We start from the raw sequence: 21,221 nt of genomic DNA, 5'->3' as shown, positions 1-21,221 counted from the left end.
GTTCATTCTTCAGCGCGGACAGGGCAGGAGCGCGCGCCTCCCATAGACTCCCATTATGAGCGGGAGGCTAACGGCATTCCGCGGCGGACAATTCCGCCGCGGAATTCTGCTAGTTTTGCTCAGTGGGAACAGGGCCTAAGAGAGGTGATAGTTTCCCTTTGAAGTAATACTATCAGCAGGCTAGACAAATCTAACCTGCTGATATGTCCCTACTGCACCGGAGATGCTGAGGAGGCAGGTATGTGTCTTATCTTCATCCTCTGCGGCGTTCTGGTGCAGTTAGTCATTTGCTCCATGGTCCGTTGAGACCGTTAGGAGCACTGCCCGCATCCGTAGTGCCGATCCGGCCTGGCCCTATTCATTATCAGTAGAAAGGGGCCGGCAGTGCCCCTAACTGTCGCACCAGACTGTGGACTATCTGCACCCGAATAGCCTTGAAGAGGAAGGTAACAGATATAGCTTCCTCCTCGGCATCTCCTGTGCAGCAGGGACATATCAGCAGGTTAGATTTGTCTAACCAGCTGATAGTCCCCCTTTAAGGTCCCAAGCAGAAATCTGTTTAAAGACCATGGTAGATTTATTAAAACCCATGCCCCACGCCAGATCTGCTGAGATGTGCACACATGCAGCAGCCTCAAATCTATACCAGCTTCGGTAAATTGCCACCATGATTTATGCCCGCTAGCAGACAAAAAAAAATCTGGACCTTTTTGCGGATATATGACGAATGTAGTCATGATAAATCCCCCTTTTGAGTCTTTTAAAATGGCAGTCAGAAAACTGGTAACAGGTTGGTCTGCAGAAAGGCATAGGCCCAGATTTATTAAGCAGCCTTACAGTGGAAATGATGTTTGTTGCCAATAGCAACCAATCACAGTTCAGCTATTAAATATTTCTAAGTCATGGTAAAATGAAAGCTGAGCTGTGATTGGTTGCTGTGGGCATATTAGAAAGCATTCCTAAGGTAAGGGGGCATTCACATGTTCTGCAATTTATGGTCTGTACACAGACTGGAATTCGGAAATCCCGGCATCATCATTCCGCATTTATGTCTAGAGGCCATTACATCAGTTGCAATTCCTATGGACTGGTCATAGGTGTTTACTACAACTTCTGTTCTACTAGGCCCTGTAAGCCTCCAAGATGTCAACCAGGGCCTCAAGACATTTGGACAAAGACAGGTGACCTGGAAGTTTGTGTCTCTGTAAAGTGAAAGAACTGACCCCAACTCATCTGGGAAAACCGGAGTAAGTGGTGAGTAAGGAATTGCCACAATTATTGAAGCTGGGCATTTTGGTTAGAACTCTCTGGATCATGGATATTGGAGGAAATACATGAGCTATGAGGAAGTTCCATAGGATGACAAGGCCTGCACCACCACCAGGGAACAAAATGGTGGACACTTGGCTCTGGAGGCTATAACCATTAGAATTATGTTTGATATCCCCCACTGAGACACAGTTCTCTATAAGAATGGTATGTTCAGAGACCACTATCCTGGGACAGCCAAGCCTCCTCTCAGTCTGCCGGCCGGCCTGGTTGTATCCAGCCTCCTGGATACAACCAGCTGTCTATGAGAAGCTATTGAGGAGCTGAAGCATCGTCCATTGTTTGCTTATGGGTGAGCTAACACTTTATGACTGACATTGGAGGGCTGCAGTCTAACCTGGACGAGCTAAAGTATCTCCCTCCTTCTAGAGGATGTAAGGCTGAGCCAAACTGAGCCTCCCACCTACCAGACCCTTGTCTATAAAAGTGTATGGGACACTGTAGGTAATAGGGTGGTAGAATAATAAAAGTCAATGCATAGACACAGAAAAACAAAATCAAGCAATGGCTGTGTCCTAAAATCAGCAAAATACCTTTAGATCATGTTGGGAGTGGATACAGGTGAGACAGATAGAAATATAGGAGATAGATAGATAGGATATATATATATATATATATATATATATATATATATATATATATATATATTAGAAGATAGATAGGAGATAGATAGATAGATAGATAGATAGGAAATAGATAGATAGATAGATAGATAGATAGATAGATAGATAGGAGATAGATAGATAGATAGATAGATAGGAGATAGATAGATAGGAGATAGATAGATAGATAGATAGATAGATAGATAGATAGATAGATAGATAGGAGATAGATAGATAGGAGATAGATAGATAGATAGGAGATAGATAGATAGATAGATAGATAAATAGATAGATAGATAGATAGATAGATAGATAATAGATAGATAGGAGATAGATAGATAGATAGATAGATAGATAGATAGATAGAAAGTGATGACCAGCGGCACACCAGTTGTGTGAAAACAAAACGTGATGATTTATTCGTCAACACAGTCTAGCACGACGTTTCGTCGGGGATCCGCCACTTTCAAGAAAATGGCGGATCCCCGCCGAAACGTCGTGCTAGACTGTGTTGCACCTGTTGAGATGTATTGATTCACGAATAAATCATCACGTTTTGTTTTCACACAACTGGTGTGCCGCTGGTCATCACTTTCTATTTGGATCAAAGGTTCGTGGTCAGAACCAAGCCAACTGGCACCCGCATCGCTGAGACCTGTAGTGCCACTCGTTTCTACAGCATAGATAGATAGATAGATAGGAGATAGATAGATAGATAGATAGATAGATAGATAGATAGATAGATAATAGATATGAGATAGATAGATAGATAATAGATAGATAGATAGATAGATAGGAGATAGATAGATAGATAGATAGATAGATAGATAGATAGATAGATAGATAGATAATAGATAGATAGGAGATAGATAGATAGATAGATAGATAGATAGATAATAGATAGGAGATAGATAGATAGATAGATAAATAGATAGATAGATAGGAGATAGATAGGAGATAGATAGATAGGAGATAGATAGATAGGTAATAGATAGATAGGAGATAGATAGATAGATAGATAGGAGATAGATAGATAGATAGATAATAGATATGAGATAGATAATAGATAGATAGGAGATAGATAGATAGATAGATAAATAGATAGATGATAGATAGATAGATAGATAGATAGATAGATAGATAGATAGATAGATAGATAGATAATAGATATGAGATAGATAGATAGATAATAGATAGATAGATAGATAGATAGGAGATAGATAGATAGATAGATAGATAGATAGATAGATAGATAGATAGATAATAGATAGATAGGAGATAGATAGATAGATAGATAGATAGATAGATAGATAATAGATAGGAGATAGATAGATAGATAGATAAATAGATAGATAGATAGGAGATAGATAGGAGATAGATAGATAGGAGATAGATAGATAGGTAATAGATAGATAGGAGATAGATAGATAGATAGATAGGAGATAGATAGATAGATAGATAATAGATATGAGATAGATAATAGATAGATAGGAGATAGATAGATAGATAGATAAATAGATAGATGATAGATAGATAGATAGATAGATAGATAGATAGATAGATAGGAGATAGATAGATAGATAGATAAATAGATAGATGATAGATAGATAGATAGATAGATAGATAGATAGATAGATAGATAAATAGATACCATATTGCAAAACTTTTTTGTAGCTCAGGCTATGACTGTTATCTAATCTTCTTGCACATTTGATGATTATACCCCTCCATATAATATATTCTCCAGCACTGGCTGTGATATAACGCTGTGTATCCCTCCTGTCACCGCTGTCACTATTACACAATACACATTATACTCCCGGGGGATTAAGGATACACAGAAGGACCTATAAAGTGACGACTCCATCTCTTCTATTGATATATGCAAGCGGCAACCAACGACTTAAAGGTAGGGTAGACAATAACCCATTGGAGCCGGTGCAGTGATTTATATGACTACACCGCTCCTGTATAGTAGCGTCTCATGCCACAGATGGTGTCTGCGTTTCAATAAAGCTGATTAAAAAAAAAAAAGGAAAAGAGAAAGCGTAGCTATTGAGCATAGAGGGGAGTGGTGGAGCTGAGCTCAGCTGATGCTGGTTCCTAGAGACCAGAGCTCTCACATACAACACATTGGAGCTGTCACTGGAGAGGAGAGCAGAGCCCTGCTGCTGCCACTGCTGCCGCTGTATACACTCACCCTGCCAGACCATACACACCAGACACCCTACAATATCACTGCCCTCTGCACCCTGTGGGATTATACTCTTATAATACACCAGGAGGAGGCGAGCACCGGCGAGGTGAGTAGTTGTGTGCATGCATCCATCCTACTCTCAATGCAAATGTCAGATGTCTGGGTACCAGGGCATCTAACCAATGAAATGGAATTTTTGAATTGAAAATTTAAACCGAAAATTTTGCAATTTTTTTGAAAAATTCTTTCCACTGTTGCAAGCATCAGCCGGTCTCCATGAGCACAGCACTACACTCAACAATGGTCCTCTAGTAAGCTTGCCTGGTGTGATTTCATTGCAGGCAGGCATGTTGGAAGGATGCTGATCTGATGGGAGGGAGGCTGGAGGAGAGGGGGGGTTTGGCTGCTGATGTACAGGGAAGAGCGCTTTTCCTTTCTTTATTCCCTCGTGTTCCTCCTTTGTGATGGGAATAATATAATAGCAGACATCTGCAGGTCCCTTTCCCCTTTGCTTCTTCCTGTAACCCTCCTTGCATGCCCTGCCATATACTGACCAGCTGGCGGCGGGCAGTGTGGGGGGGGGGGGCTATATTTTGAATTGTGCATGCTTATATAAAATTAGGCCTCTCAATTTTTTATTTTATTTTTTTGAAGCTTTTAAACCACCTGCTTTGTAGGGTTGCTTAGGGACATCTTGCATTCTGGGGACTGTAGGGTCAGCAGGGGACAAGAGGATCTTGAATGACTTGGCAAAAGATTTAAATTCAATGCAACTTTTTATTAGAATTTTTCCATTTTTTTTCAACTTTAAAAAAAATAAAAATAATAATTTCTATAAGAAATTCTATGAAAAATCATAGATGGGATTTTAAACTTCACACATGCCGACTCAGGTTGTGTTTTATGGACTATTAGACGGCAATTCCCATTCATGTTTTTTTTGTTCTTTTTCTTTGTTTAATGCTTCATTTACACTTTTATATTCTCAAATTGCCTGCTCGGTGGTATTCTTCATTGGTTAGTGCCACCTCAGCACTTCCAAGAGTTTCCCTATGTGCTGGATGCTGTGATTCCTTATGTGAAGTCTTCTGGTCCAGGCTGGGGCTAAGTTTACAGGGAGCCAGGAGACCAAGAACAACTTCTAGTCTGCAGAGAAATACTGTATATACCAATGGCTGATGCTGTAAGGAATGATGTATTCATTGCAGGCAAATATTCTATATTGATAATAATAATAATAATAAATATTACTACAGGTTTTGATTATTTTTAAGTCATGATAATATTTTTTTTTTTTTTTTTTTTTTTTTATTGGCATTACTATTATAATAGTAGATGTAGTGTAATGGTATTATCTGTCTTTGATTTTTTTTTTTTTTTTTGGCAGTATATTATTGGCATTATTGTAACTGTATAATAATAATAATACATAATATTGTTATTTTTTTATCATCTGTCTTAATATTGGTAAAACATGAGGTAGTATGATCTATCCATTTATTGTTATTATTATTACTATTGTTGTTATTATTATTATTATTATTATTATTATTATTATTATTATTATTAGTGCACTGGTAATCTGGTAATTTCTGTCTGTTATTATCAATAATATTATTTTTTCTTTTATTAGTGGCATAGAATTATGTGTCTGTTTATAGTTATTATTATTATTATTATTATTATTATTATTATTATTATTATTAGTGGTAGATATTATTATTAGTAGTAGTAGTAGTAGTAGTAGTGGTATAGTGTTTGATATAATTATTATTTTGAGTGATATAGTGTTTGGCAATAATAAATGTCTATTATTATTATTATTATTATTATTATTATTATTATTGGTAGACATTATTATTATTATTATTATTATTATTATTATTATTATTATCATTATTATTATCATTATTATTAGTGATATAGTGTTTGGCAATAATAGATGTCTAATTATTATTATTATTGTTACTCACCTATTTATCTGCATTGTCTACCATAGTATAATGTATAATATAGGAAGTGCTGAGTTGATGGGGATGTCCAGGGTTGGCTCCTCTCTTCTACACGTTGTCACTGAGTGAATCATTGCCCTGTGTAACAATCCTCCTGGCTGGCTCTGTGGTGGGTCACTACTGTGAATCCTCCGGAGGGGGACTATAATGTGATTGCTGATGTAGATGCCATCGCCTGCTGCTGCTGCTGCTGCTGAGGATGTGGATGTTGCCTTTGTTATATTTCTTCAGTATGTGTTACTGGGACTGTGACACAAACTCTATTGTCTATGGATGTTTTTCATTTTTGGGCTTACAATGTCCATTTTATTATTATTTTTTTCCAATTTTGCCCTTCATCTATTGCACTTATTAACTTCAGTGATGTGATTTGCTTGTTAATTTACACAATTGATTGTTAAGTTGGGGGATTGGTAACTTGGGCCAATTGATTTGTTCACCTCTAATAAATGCATGGCTGCTTTTCCTATGTTTAATGCTCACAAACCAAATATATTGGAGGGGTAATCGGTATTTATGGATTGGTTTAGGCTATTACTATGAATGCAATATCGTGTGTTGGTTTACTGTAACCTTTCTGTTGCTCTGGATACTTTTCACCCCTCATCTGCGGTAATTATGAGATACCTGAGGTGTCCTGATTTACTTGTTGGACGATGGCCTGCGGCATGTGGATCTCCAGCTGTTGGGTAACTAAAGTTCCCATTATGCACATGCTGGAAAACCACAGCTTGGATCAACGTGTATAACAGTGTAACGTTAGGATGGACACATTCTATAAAGAGCCTAGGGTTTGTTACTGGTGCGGAACGTTTGCACTTGTTGTCCCTGACAATTGCTTATGACTTGGTGACTGCCAAATCAAGAGGCTTCTAAAGTCTACAGTATGTTGGTTGCCTTAAAGGGTTTTATCACTTGGTGATAAAAATAAACAAATAAAATTATTATATGTATGGTTCACTTTATGGTAGAAATGGAGAAAATTATAAAGGGGGGGGGGATTTTTCTTATTAGGTGGCAGTCTAACAAGTATTTTATGTAAAGTTTTTGTAAGTGTTACCAAAAATATTCGTGTATGCTGGTTACATGAAAAGCTTTACATAGGACTGGGCTTTCTTTCTTCAGATATAATGTAATTACCAGGGTTAGGCTATGGTCATACATTGTAAGAGATCGCCCGTTCCGTGACCCGGCCGTCTCAGAAAAGATCATCCTGGCCGCTACCGCAGTACTGGCTGGATGGTCTTTAGGACCGCAGCGTTCTGATGGGGGCGCATCCGTGCGCGCCCGCATCGTAACTCTCCACTGCACACTATGGAGCGAGCGGCCGGAGCTGCTCACTCCATAGTGTGCACTGACAGGGTTTTCTGCGGCCGCTATTCAATGAATATCGGCCACAGAAAACTGACATGTCAGTTGTTTGTGGCGCCGCTAGGGATCCTGGGCGGAGTGTATATTATGTGTATACACTCCGGCCAGGATCCCATAGAAGGCAAGGCAACGTATATTTTCGTACAAAGTATGCATACTTTTACGAAAATATAAGTTGTGTGAACATAGCCTTACCATGTATGTGACATCAGGCATTGAGATGAGATTGCAGCTGTATAAAGAGGCCACAGAACTCAATGTAACCATCTTGTTGGATAAAAGAAAGAAGTGTATCCAGCAAGTGACATCACCATGTTATCCAGGAAGTGACATCACCATGTTATCCAGGAAGTGACATCACCATGTTATCCAGGCAGTGACATCACCATGTTATACAGGAAGTGACATCACCATGTTATACAGGAAGTGACATCACCATGTTATCCAGGAAGTGAAGCCTTGATGCAGTAGTAAGTGCAGGGAAAAACACTTTATAAGCATTTCCTGTAGTAAGTGTATATACAATACTTTAATAAAAATTTTCCCCAGACTTCTCCTTTAATTTTTTTTTAAATAAATATGACATATCTACACCTGGTGACAATAAAGCTTTGGAACTATTGTCGCCTATTATCTTAGGTGCTTATGTTCCTAGGTCTGGGTCTGTCTGCTTGCACTGCCCAATTTAACAGATTTGAATATAATGTCACATTAATGCATTTCCAAGCAGCGCAGTTCCTATATCCCATAGTCTTCTACATTAAAAAGCTTTCTGACCATCTGACTCGTACATTAAAAATGCAAAACTTTTCTATTTTCCAGCTTAATCAAGACTAAGCACTCTAGAGAGCGACATTTGTTACTGACCAGACTAGAGTGATAGACTTGTTACAAGTGCATGTTGTGGTGTCCCTAGAGAGTAAGGTCTGTCCTTCCTACTAAATGGTTATATTGGCCTTTGAATATTGTGAACATTACATGTTGACCTACGAGTTGGCTCTAGTAGGAGTTTTGTAGAAATGGAACCAATGTGTCGTTGTAGGTGATTAACCATAAAGGCAGAGAAGACTCTTACTTCCATAGGGGAAGTTGTATAATAAATCCTGTTCATAACTACAGATGATCAAACAGCGCTGATGGTCAAGTTTGTACGAACTCGAACCATTGGTATGTGACTCCCGCAGTCTTCCCGTTCCGTGGGGAAGGTGGAGACAACCCGAGTCCCGTCTGGAAAACAGGAATACAGGAAAACAGGAATTAGAGATGAGCGAACCTGGAGCATGCTCGAGTCGATCCGAACCCGAACTTTCGGCCTTTAATTAGCGGTGGCTGTCGAAGTTGGATAAAGCCCTAAGACTATGTGGAAAGCATGGATATAGTCATTGGCTGTATCCATGTTTTCCAGACAACCTTAGAGCTTTATCCAAGTTCAGCAGCCCCAGCTAATCAAATACCGAACGTTCTGGTTCGGATCGACTAACAGAAACCTATGGCCCAGGCTGTATTCCTGTTTTCCAGGTGGGACCTGGGCTGTCTCCACCTTCCCCTCGGAGTGAAATACCGATGGTTGAGTTCGTACGAACCTGAACATCAGCGCTGTTCGCTCATCTCTATTCTCACCCAGGTGCCACAGCATAATTTCTTATATGGCTCAACTTGATTTATAAGTGTGATAATTGGTCTTGGATAGGATTTTCCATTTCTTACCCTCTTGAATGAGTATATGTGGGTCTAGCCTGGTGAATTTAACATTGGACATTTTATTTTGGCCGAAAATGTTCATACAGTCGAGTAATAGGGACATTAAAGGGGTTATCCATTGAGAGAAAAGTTTTTATATATTGTTGAAAGTATATAGAAAACAATAAAGAAGCTATGCTTACTAAAGATGAGGGAAATTCTAGGGATCATTTAGCAGGGGACCTGGAGACCCTTAGGAGGACTCTGGGGGAGTACGGAGAGGTAAACATTAGAGATGAGGGAATCTTGAGCACGCTGGGTTTGTCTAAACCTGAACGCTCTTCATTTGATTAATGGTGGCTGAAGAAGTTGGATGCAGCTCTAAGGCTGCCTGGAAAACATGGATACCTCATAGGCTGTAGGTATGTTATCCAGGGCTCCCTGGGCTGTATCCAACTTCGTCAGCCACCGGTAATCAAATGCAAAGTGTTCAGGTTCAGACAAACCCAGTGTGTTGTTATTTCTGCATAAGTCTCCCAGTGTCCTTCTATCAGTCTCCAGGTCACCTGCTAATTGATCTCACTTCCAAGATGGACTTGTCTCAGTGATGGCAGCCTGCTCGGCCAATCACTAAGACGGGACCGCATCATGGCCAGTGATTGGCTAAGCAGGGTATCACTGCAGAGATAACCCCTTTAGGGAAGTTATTCCAGCATTATTTTAGTGTTAATTATAAGCCACCCCATGACCGTACCACTTCCAATACCTTGTTGCTGAACAAGATAGTGTCCCTTTGTCTTTTGCTTTCATAGTCAATGCTGTGGTGCTAGAAGATGGGAAAAGCCTTTTGGTTCTATGCAGGTGACTAACCGTAATAAAGTACAGTTAAAAGCCGAGAAGCCTCAGAGGACTCAAAAAGTCCCCCTGCCCCATATGACACGGATGTAACAAAAAAGGATGTAAAGTCGAGATAAGCGAACCTTGAGCACGCTGGGATTGACCAAACCCAAACGCTTAGCATTTGATTACCGGTGGCTGAAGAAGTTGGATGCAGCCCTACAGAGTTCTGGAAAACATGGATACAGCCTATGACCCATATTTTCCAGGCAGCCTTAGGGCTACATCCATCTTCCTCAGCCACCGGTAATCAAATGTGAGAATTCAGAAGAACCCAAGCGTGCACAAGTTTTACTCATCTCTAATGTAGAGGTAATAGTTAGATCTGGGCCAAGTGTCAAGGGGGTGGCTTTATTGGCACGTTGCTTTGGGGAACGCAAAAGCCACAGAAGACACCAGGACTACAAAACATTAGAGGTCATTAGAGGTGTCCCCCCAAAAAAAATCAAAGGAAACAGATGCTCTCTTCCCGCCTTTAGTAGCTGTTGTTTTTAGGACTTATATATCTTCTCATAGGCATGTTTTTAGCTCTAGAAGTCATTTACAAGTCTTCCAATGACCAGTTGAGCTTCCCGTAAGGAAAGTATGTGGGCATCCATCTAAGAAGCCCTTGACTTTGCTGTGACTTTGCCAGCTGTATAAATCATAGTAAATTTATCTAGTCCGCTGCCAAGTCATCCCGTATCAATGCTGCGTTAAATGTCACCTACTAGAGCTGCAGGTATCCACAAATAATATACCGTATAGTATGTGTGTTCAGTATATAAAATCTTACCTGCTCTCTTTATACATTTGTACCCAATTTTTTTTTTACAATTTTGTAACCTTTTTTTTTATTCTGTAAAATTTTTACCATTTCGTTTCAGTTTTTGTTGTCTATAATTACCAATAAAAAAGACTCCGGAGTGGATATGTGAATTCTAAATGCCGTAATAAGAATCCGCCACCTGTTTTTGAAGCATTGAATTTATCACAATTTTCCGTACATTGGATAATACATAGATATCACACTGGGTCAAATGCACAAAGCGTATCCAGCAGAGAAATCCTTACTCCGTGTTTTTTGTGTATGGACCCAAAAAAATGATGTGTTGACAGATCCATTGTTTAACTGGGCCAAATAACAGCGTGTGCTGCGTTGTAGCTCAGCAAAAAAAAAAAAAAAAGGAAAGAAAATTGATTCTGAGTAAATTGATAAAAATCGATGCAGAAATATGTATTTCTTTGAGTTCCTTGCAAATGAACAGAATCCATTGAAAAATATGTTCCGATACAAGTTCATAGAAGGAGAGCGAGAACTTCTTTACGTCTTAACTTCTTAATCTTTCAAGAAATGGAATTATAGCCTCTTAATAACAGTGGCTTGGACAGAAATATTTGGGGGTTTGCGTCTGTGGGTACATATAACGTGTAGTCCTTAGATCAGACTTGAACATGCTTGAGTTGTGCTCATCTCTCGTAGTCATCTGGTCTTAGGTGGTTTCTCTCTGAAGCTGGGTCTAACACTTGAGCAGTACAGTGAGCTCAAGGCAGGGGGGTCTGGTAAGCGTGTCCTACCTCTATGGGGCAGTTCACACTGAGCAAGATCGCCACGGAATCCCGCCGTGCTCAGTGTGCTGCTGTAAGTAAATGGAGACGGCCGCTCGCTCGTCCGCTGCTGCCGCTCTCCACTCAATGAACTAACATGTTCATTCTTTGAACAGAGAGGAGAGGAAGCGGACGAGCTAGCACTCTCCCATTCGCTCAAAGCAGGACACTGAGCGAGGCGGAGAGTTTCGCCACGGAATTATGCCGTGTTTCCTGGCCCTATCTCTATTCCATCAGTGTTGCTCCAATGTTGGGATTCTAAAAGCTTGTGTCCCTGGTCCCAGAAATGACATTACCTGCAATGAAGTCTCTGTGCCATGCTGCACTAGGTCTTGCCATGAAGCCCTGAAAGCTCCTAGTTTAGTCCTATGGGGTGTGTGCATTGGACCCAATCGGCGTGCAATCTGTTTGCCACCTGAAGTTTGGTAATGCTCATGACCCCAATTGGATCAGAACTTGGGTCGTGCCCAGTACCGACCCAGCATGGTCACCTCCATGGATACCCAAACTTCTGGCTGCAGATCCATTGCACTCTGATACTTTGTGCCAGTTTCTCTATTTTTCTCCTTCCCTCTGGTTGCAGAAGAGGACAAGGGTAAACTACAGGCTATATAATATCCTTAAAGAAGCCAGGTTAGCCTCAGATGATTCTGGGTTTAAGCCTTATACAATGGAATCTGTAACTAGGTTTATGGCATCCTAAATGAGGGAAGCATAAACTAGTGACAGAAATGCTGAACAGATCAGTGTATTACTTACATCATTCTGTTTGGCCGTTCTCCTGATATGCAGGAGAATGGGATTTGTGCTGCGCCTCTCTCTCCACCCTCCAAATGTTGATTGACAGCTACCTGCCTGCATACAGTATATATATATATATATATATATATATATATATATAGAACACTGCCAATCAGCAGCCGGTGGCGTGTGCTGGTGCTCAAGAATATCCAGGACTACTGACGTGTGTGGTCCGCTCAGCCAGTCAGCAACTGTAGCGGGTTCCCGTTTCGGCCGCTGACTGGCTTAGTGGACTAAACACGTCACGACCCTGGTCTGGCTAAAACCAGGAAACAGCAGGGGACCAGAGTGGTGGTACACGGCCACCAACACAGGAACGGGGGAGCTAAAAGCACTTTACTTTTTTTTCTTTTACCTTCCCCCCTCCCCAGCACTTGTTTAAAGAAATAAATATGCCCAGACTTTTCCTTTAACTAGTTTTTATAAAAATGTTTTTGTTTTTTTGTTTTGTTAGACTGGATAACCCCTTTAAGACCTGTTAAGGCTAGACTTTGGTCATGTAATAGTGATGAATTTTTAGTCGCAGTTTGCAAGCCCTATGCGGTTTTGCTACCACTAGCCTTAATGCAAGTCATGTGCCATTGTGACTTGCTTGTGACTACTTTGTGATTTGGCAATTTTGTTAGCAGTCATAACTGGCAACATATGCTTCATTTCTCCACAGAGCCCCTACAGGAAGGAGGAGGCATTACACTTAGTGACTTCAATGGGCTGTAACTGTAATGCAGGTCCTCCAAAGTAAGAGATACTATTTGTATCCATTCTCTACTCTTGCTTTCAAAGATGGCCCTGAATGTAGACCCCCTCCAGCTGTTGAGTAGAGTTCCCCTTTAAGGACAGAAAACTGGACAAAGCTGATCTCATATAATAATCATATAATAAGGGAAACTTGTTTCATTGCAACTTTTTTTTTACTGTTTAAATGAGAAGGTTCTTCCTGGAATGCACACATTGCATTATACCACACGCTTATTACTATTATAGTTATTATTATTATGCTTACATTTGGATCTCTACTGCCTTGCTCTGCAAATCCTGTTAGCATACGTTATTACTCAAGCACAACTGCAATGTTGTTCGGACTGCAATATCCTGTTTAATAGTCATTGGATTTTCAGCATATTACGCCTCTTATTTGTATAATAATTGGCTATCTAGAATATTATGATTATCAGAGTGTTGGTTTTACATTGTGGATTATAACAGAATTAAAGAGTTAGTACAGTAGTAGATCAACACCATCCAGAGGCAAAATATAGCTGTAAATACTGTACATACATACTCATGGGGGCGGTATTATATTCTTGTATATAGAAGCAGTATTATAGTAGTTATATTCTTGTATATAGGAGGCAGTATTATAGCAGTTATATTCTTGTATATAGGAGGCAGTATTATAGTAGTTATATTCTTGTATATAGGAGGCAGTATTATAGCAGTTATATTCTTGTATATAGGAGGCAGTATTATAGTAGTTATATTCTTGTATATAGGAGCAGGATTATAGTAGTTATATTCTTGTATATAGGAGCAGTATTATAGTAGTTATATTCTTGTATATAGGAGCAGTATTATAGTAGTTATATTCTTGTATATAGGGGCAGTATTATAGTAGTTATATTCTTGTATATAGGAGCAGTATTATAGTAGTTATATTCTTGTATATAGGAGCAGGATTATAGTAGTTATATTCTTGTATATAGGAGCAGTATTATAGTAGTTATATTCTTGTATATAGGGGCAGTATTATAGTACTTATATTCCTGTATATAGTAGCAGTATTATAGTAGTTATATTCTTGTATATAGGAGCAGTATTATAGTAGTTATATTCTTGTACATAAGAGCAGTATTATAGTAGTTATACGAACTGGAGAGAATGGAACGGCTGCACATCCCATCTATGGCTGATACTAATGCCGCTAGGCCTATATTAAAAGTCAACACCAGAGTGTCTGTATATGAATTGATCAAGCCATATTGCCCCGTGTACCACCGCGCAGGTCCTCTGGTCCACATGGGTCCCTACGCTAACTCCACACCGTGTCGGTCAGTATTATAGTAGTTATATTCTTGTACTGTATATAGGAGCAGTATTATAGTAGTTATATTCCTGTATATAGGAGCAGTATTATAGTAGTTATATTCTTGTATATAGGAGCAGTATTATAGAAGTTATATTCTTGTATATAGGAGGCAGTATTATAGTAGTTATATTCTTGTACATAAGAGCAGTATTATAGTAGATATGTAGCACTGTCATGGTATTTTCTTTAGTGGTGAACTATACAATACTTTAATTGACGTATATTCCTGTTAAAATAAACATAATGCAGGTAACACCTTTCTTGTTTATACTGTAGCAATGTTTTTATACATATGATAATGTGTTTATTTATTGCTTATGATGCTGCTCTTTTTAGCAAGGACACTGCTCTTTGTGTAACTTGTTTGTTGAATAAAATAGACATTACTGCAGATGTATGAGCCTGCCTTTATATTTATAGGGAAATAATGCTTATCATTTGTATAACATTGTAAAGGTTTCTTTAATTTAGAAATGTATGATGTATGGAGTCTTTTTGTAAAATGCACTAGTAGACTATTGGAGTATGAAAAGTGCGAAAATGCATTGACACCCACTTTGCACTTATGTAGATTGTATCTGCCTTCCCCCTAGAGATCCATAGTAAAGATTAAGATGTTTGTTTCCCTTTCTACACCCCTTTTCATGCTTCTGCCAATGTCTTCTCACCTCGTATCCATTCAGTTCCTCTGGGGCGGGGATTACTAAAGGATTTTCACTACCTGATATCTGGATGTCTTTCTTCAAGTCCTCTATTTCAGCAGCATGGGCCATCTACCCAGAGCCTTAATGGCAGTAGAATTCAGTTTTGCTACTAAGTGTTTGGTGTATAGACATCTACTGTATGTACAATCTATTCAGTTCCTCTGGGGCGGGATTACTTAAAGGGTTTCACTACCCTATAAAACGGATCTTGAAATCAAACTACTCTACATATGAAAGCCCTTCTTCAAGTGCTTTATTACAGCAGCATGGGCCATGTACCCAAAATGTCAATAGCAGTAGAATCCATAGGTTTCTTTACTAAAAGTATGACCCTATAGAATTTTATGTACAATCTATTCAGTTCCTCTGGGGCGGGGGTTTTATTAACCTATTACAAAGATCTTGGGATTAAGCTACATCTGGATGTCCTTCTTCAAGTGCTTCATTACAGCAACATGGGCCATGTACCCCGACCTTAAATACATGTAGAATCCCTAGGTTTCTGTACTAAGAGTATGATCTTCTTGTAATAGCCTTCTATGTACAATACAATATAAGGGTATTACGCCATCTTCCACCTCTGTAGGACCTATTATTTTTCCATTGTGACAGCTAATTTTCTGTGATGGGAAATCTACATCTTAGTTAGTCTATATGTTTTTAGGCAATAGAATATACGTATGGCTTGTTTGGGTATCTCACTTAAATTATGTATACGTTATATAATTCTCTGAAGAAAAAACAGACATGGCTGCACATGCATATACTTATGACTGACCATCTGCTTCTCAGCACCATATACTACTAACATCAGGAATTATTCACATTTTGTCAAAGTGCATAAGCCCCCACACCACCTAAAGGTTTCTGATAAAGTGTGGTCCCTAACTAAAAAATGGCGGAGACCATCACCGCAAAAACATCAGCGCCAGGGGGAGGAGCGACTCAGAAGCCCAGCAGCCCCAATGCTGAAAGACATCACCACCCTGGGCTCTGGGCTGCAACACCCGCAGACACCATGCCGCCACAGCAATGACCGCTGCATGGGACCAAACCACACAGGACAGAAGCAGAGTGGAAAAAACCTTTACCCTGTGCTTTCCACTCTGCTTCTGTGCCATGGGGTGTATCTTTTATGTGACAGCCATTGCAGTGGTGGTGCAGTGTCTAGGGACGGTGTGGACCAGAGCCCAGGGGAGGCTATGACCAACAGAATTGGAGCTGCTGGGCGAATTGGTTGCTTCCCCCTCCAGCACTGTTGTTGTTATGGTGGCGGCCGCTATGTGGGGCTGCACCATTTTTTAGTTAGGAACCCACACATATCAGTAACCTTGGCGGTGTGTGTGGGCTTATGCCCTATAATCAAAAGGTCACTAACTCCTGATGTTAGTAGTATATGGTGCTGAGAAGCAGAGTGATCATTTAAAAGTATATGGATGTGCAGCCATGTCTGTTTTTTCTCCAGAGAATTATCCGTATACAATGCATGTTTTCCTTCTTCTGCCTATATAGCGACATTATTTGCTTACTTACGTCTTTTGGCAGCACATATCTGTAGCTTATTCATCACCCGTGTTATGCAGATCCTATTTGGTGAGCTCAGCTGGAAATCTGAAACCGAAAAAGCTTTCATTTCTTTATAGCAATTCCGAAAACGCGCGCCTCTCTAAAAAAATCCGAAACAGGTCATTTTTCTGGCATCCACTTAGAATAGTTCATACATTGTCGCCAGGAGGGTACTTGTGCTGGAATTGATAGGACAGAGAATGCCACATATACAGATGATTGTGATATTATTACTCCCAATGGTCTTTGTCAGGTCTTTAATAAGCCATGCATGGTAAGTGAGACTGCGCTCCTGCTGGGTAACAGAGTCCTAGCCGTATCCTCAGGATCTGCAATGGTGGCTGTGTACGGTAGATAGATGGGTGCTCGGAAAGCAGCAGCCATGAAGCCGCCTAATGTGAAACATCATAAAATATATTGTCCTTTTATGTAGGAATCCTTGCAGATTATGTCACTACAAAGCTGTACAGAAATCAATCAAAACCACTTAAAATTGTACGCCGAGAATTCAGGACAGAAAGTAGAAATTGTAGAGTAACATAGCCAGACCTTCTATCGGGAAGGAAGAACCAAGCCAAGGGGGTCTCCAGTCAGGGACGCCACCTTCCAACAGGCCAAATTCAAAAATGACAGGACTTGAGAAATACCCAATCAAAGTATCCATCCACAGACAGCTGTTTCTAGGTATTTGCCCCTCATCAGTGTGGAGTATGATTCTGGCTAGTGTGAACGAAGCCTAGTAAGTGCATTCAAGAGCAATGATGGTTGACCTCATGGAGATCAACCAAAACACCACAAGGACACTATCGTGTTTTTCAACGTCAGTGAATCTAGGAACATTGCCCCTTTACTAGGCTTTGCTGCCACTAGCCAGAATCCTACTCCATGCCGATGAGGGGCAAATACCCCAAAACAGGTGTCTGTGGATGGATATGATTGGGTATTTCCCAAGTCCTGCAATTTTTGACCATGGTTTGTTGGAAGGAGGTTTCCTAACTGGAGACCCCCCCTTGGCTTGGTTGTTCTTTCCCAGTAGAAGGTCTAGCTAGTTTGCTGGTGTTAAGAAACATGTGATGGTGTGTCTGCAATATTGTTGCATATTTGATTTCCCAGGAAGCAATGTTCCACCATTCACTGATGTTTAGAAACATGTGATGGAGTCTCTGCAGTGTTTTGGTTAATCTCCCTGAGGTCAACCATCATTCTCATGTGTGATACTAGAGATTTCCCACTATGGCTCTGCTGGACTCAAGCTGTCCATGGCCATGCGCAAATGAACCTGTGAGATCCTTAAAGGGGTACTCAAAAGGGAAAAAAAATAGTGGTAAGGTTCTAAAGATCGGTGTGAGCTGGAAGATGTTAAGTCTTATACGGCGAGTGGTTAGGACTCTGAAGGTGGTGTTCCTATAGCCTTATAATACTTGATGGGGTTTGACCTCTAGGACTTATGATCTGACCTGACTGAGGCAATATATGTAAGAATGGGGCGGGTACCACTTAAGTATAATGGTGCTACTATCCTTGCTTATTAATACCACATTGAAACAAAGAGTATGCAATAGCATGAAAGTGCACTCAAACAAATGAAATTTAGGAGCCAAATATTTATTTATTCCAAATACGCACATGAAACATTTCTCTGATTTCCACAATGAAGCTAAAAACTATTAAAACCTCAAACATATCACTGGAGGATAGTCTCAAATTCACTGTCCCCCAAAGATTCTGTCCAAAGCCATCGCAGTATAAATTCCTGTAATAACTACATGAATAATAAAATTCTTGTTTCGTAATAAACAATGAAGTACTAAAGTGCTACGTGCTACCACTAGAAAGGAGCACAACTCGAGCATGCCCTAGTCTGATCTTTGGTTTTTGAATAACGGTGGCTGAAGAAGTTGGATGCAGCCCTAGGGATTCTGGGAAAACATGAAAACAATACAGACAGCTCCCTTACAGCATGATTTGTCTTGTGCTCAGTTTATTGGTCTCTATTGTGACTCTACTCCATTATTTTTCAGAATTAGCATAGAGGTATCCCTAGCTGCTACCATAATAGTTCAACTTCCCCTAAACAACTACGACTGATTTAAAGGGATAGTCCCATCTGAACTAATATACTTATAGGACTCGTCAAGTTAAATATTTTTGCGTGTACAATCATTTATCCTCCTCCCGATATGCTGCTCGTTTTCTTTTGCTGACAGTTTGTTGTCTAGGTTACTGACCACCACTCTGCTCTAAAAGCAGTGGTCTGGCCGGTCCAATACATATCTATAGAATACATATTTATAGTTTATTTATATAACATATTTTCCGGCGTATAAGACGAAGCCCAACTTTTTCAGTCACAATATAGAGTTTGGGATATACTCCCGGATAAGACTACCCCTCTTCCAGCCTAATTAATAAAAAATATCAGACATCAGCGAGATCTGAGAGGCAGAGAAGGAGGTATAGTAATACCGGTAGGATACAAGGGCGGCCCGACGGGTGAAAGAGCACCACTCTACTGTATCTCTTTTTTTTTTACATAATAAGGACGCCTGCAGCTTGCTCTGCCTTTCATACAGTCGCCGCATATGGCAGAGATGAGGCCGTTTTTTAGCTCCCCCCACCGTATGCAGTATTGCAAATTCTCCAGTCCGGTTCCAAAGATTTTCAGCACCTGCCCTATAAGACGACACCCGGAGTATAAGGCGATCACTGACTTTTGAGAAGATTTTTCTGGGTTAAAAAGTAGTCTTATAGCAGAAAATGCTATATATATACACTCACCGGCCACTTTATTAGGTACACCATGCTAGTAACGGGTTGGACCCCCTTTTGCCTTCAGAACTGCCTCAATTCTTCGTGGCATAGATACAACAAGGTGCTGGAAGCTTCCTCAGAGATTTTGGTCCATATTGACATGATGGCATCACACAGTTGCCGCAGATTTGTCGGCTGCACATCCATGATGCGAATCTCCCGTTCCACCACATCCCAAAGATGCTCTATTGGATTGAGATCTGGTGACTGTGGAGGCCATTTGAGTACAGTGAACTCATTGTCATGTTCAAGAAACCAGTATGAGATGATTCTAGCTTTATGACATGGCGCATTATCCTGCTGAAAGTAGCCATCAGATGTTGGGTACATTGTGGTCATAAAGGGATGGACATGGTCAGCAACAATACTCAGGTAGGCTGTGGCAATGCAACGATGCTCAATTGGTACCAAGGGGCCCAAAGAGTGCCAAGAAAATATTCCCCACACCATGACACCACCACCACCAGCCTGAACCGTTGATACAAGGCAGGATGGATCCATGCTTTCATGTTGTTGACGCCAAATTCTGACCCTACCATCCGAATGTCGCAGCAGAAATCGAGACTCATCAGACCAGGCAACGTTTTTCCAATCTTCTACTGTTCAATTTCGATGAGCTTGTGCAAATTGTAGCCTCAGTTTCCTGTTCTTAGCTGAGCGGAGTGGCACCCGGTGTGGTCTTCTGCTGCTGTAGCCCATCTGCCTCAAAGTTCAACGTACTGTGCGTTTAGAGATGCTCTTCTGCCTACCTTGGTTGTAACGGTTGGCTATTTGAGTCACTGTTGCCTTTCTATCAGCTCGAGCCAGTCTGCCCATTCTCCTCTGACCTCTGGCATCAACAAGGCATTTCCGCCCACAGAACTGCCGCTCACTGGATGTTTTTTCTTTTTCGGACCATTCTCTGTAAACCCTAGAGATGGTTGTGCGTGAAAATCCCAGTAGATCAGCAGTTTCTGAAATACTCAGACCAGCCCTTCTGGCACCAACAACCATGCCACGTTCAAAGGCACTCAAATCACCTTTCTTCCCCATACTGATGCTCGGTTTGAACTGCAGGAGATTGTCTTGACCATATCTACATGCCTAAATGCACTGAGTTGCCGCCATGTGATTGGCTAATTAGAAATTAAGTGGTAACGTGCAGTTGGACAGGTGTACCTAATAAAGTGGCCGGTGAGTGTATATAATATATATAGTGTATATGTGTGTGTGTCTGACCCAAGGGCGGATTACTTTTACTATGGGCACTGGGCTGTTCACCAAGCTTGGGCCCCTCCAACCCACTGTAACTATGGAAACACTAGCTTTAGTCTTTTTTTTCAATAATGCAGCCTGTAAAGGACCTGTGGTGACATCATTGTCACATGATAAGGTCCTTCAGTTTGTTCTCTACTGTTACTCCATTGTCTCCTGGTTGCAGTTTTGCCCTGATTTGTGCAAAATTATGGTAAAAAGCAGCGATTGTTATGCAAATCATGGCTGAACTATAGCCTGGAGATAATACACCACTGAAAGTATAAGTCTGTATTATCCAAGGTAACAATTTTAGCTTGCACGCCACTTGTCCCGTAAAATGGG

General features: G+C 40.5%; 1 protein-coding gene across 8 annotated transcripts in view; it reads left to right on the top strand.

Moving 5' to 3' along the window:
- Positions 1 to 930: 930 nt before the first annotated feature.
- The window catches only part of CTNNA2 (catenin alpha 2), a 1,387,623-nt gene continuing 1,367,332 nt past the window's right edge, over positions 931 to 21,221 (top strand). For 7 of the 8 annotated variants that reach the window (XM_069977185.1, XM_069977181.1, XM_069977187.1 and 4 more), the window contains exon 1: positions 4,083 to 4,234. The gene's annotated coding sequence lies outside the window, so the exon portion shown is untranslated. Of the gene's footprint in view, positions 965 to 1,125; positions 1,255 to 4,082; positions 4,235 to 21,221 lie in introns of those variants that run through there. The other variant, XM_069977183.1, reaches the window with a different exon arrangement.

Source organism: Dendropsophus ebraccatus, chromosome 7, assembly GCF_027789765.1.
Source record: "Dendropsophus ebraccatus isolate aDenEbr1 chromosome 7, aDenEbr1.pat, whole genome shotgun sequence".
Taxonomy (NCBI): domain Eukaryota; kingdom Metazoa; phylum Chordata; class Amphibia; order Anura; family Hylidae; genus Dendropsophus; species Dendropsophus ebraccatus.
Note: the sequence above shows the minus strand (reverse complement) of the source record. Positions and strands in the feature narration are given on the sequence as shown.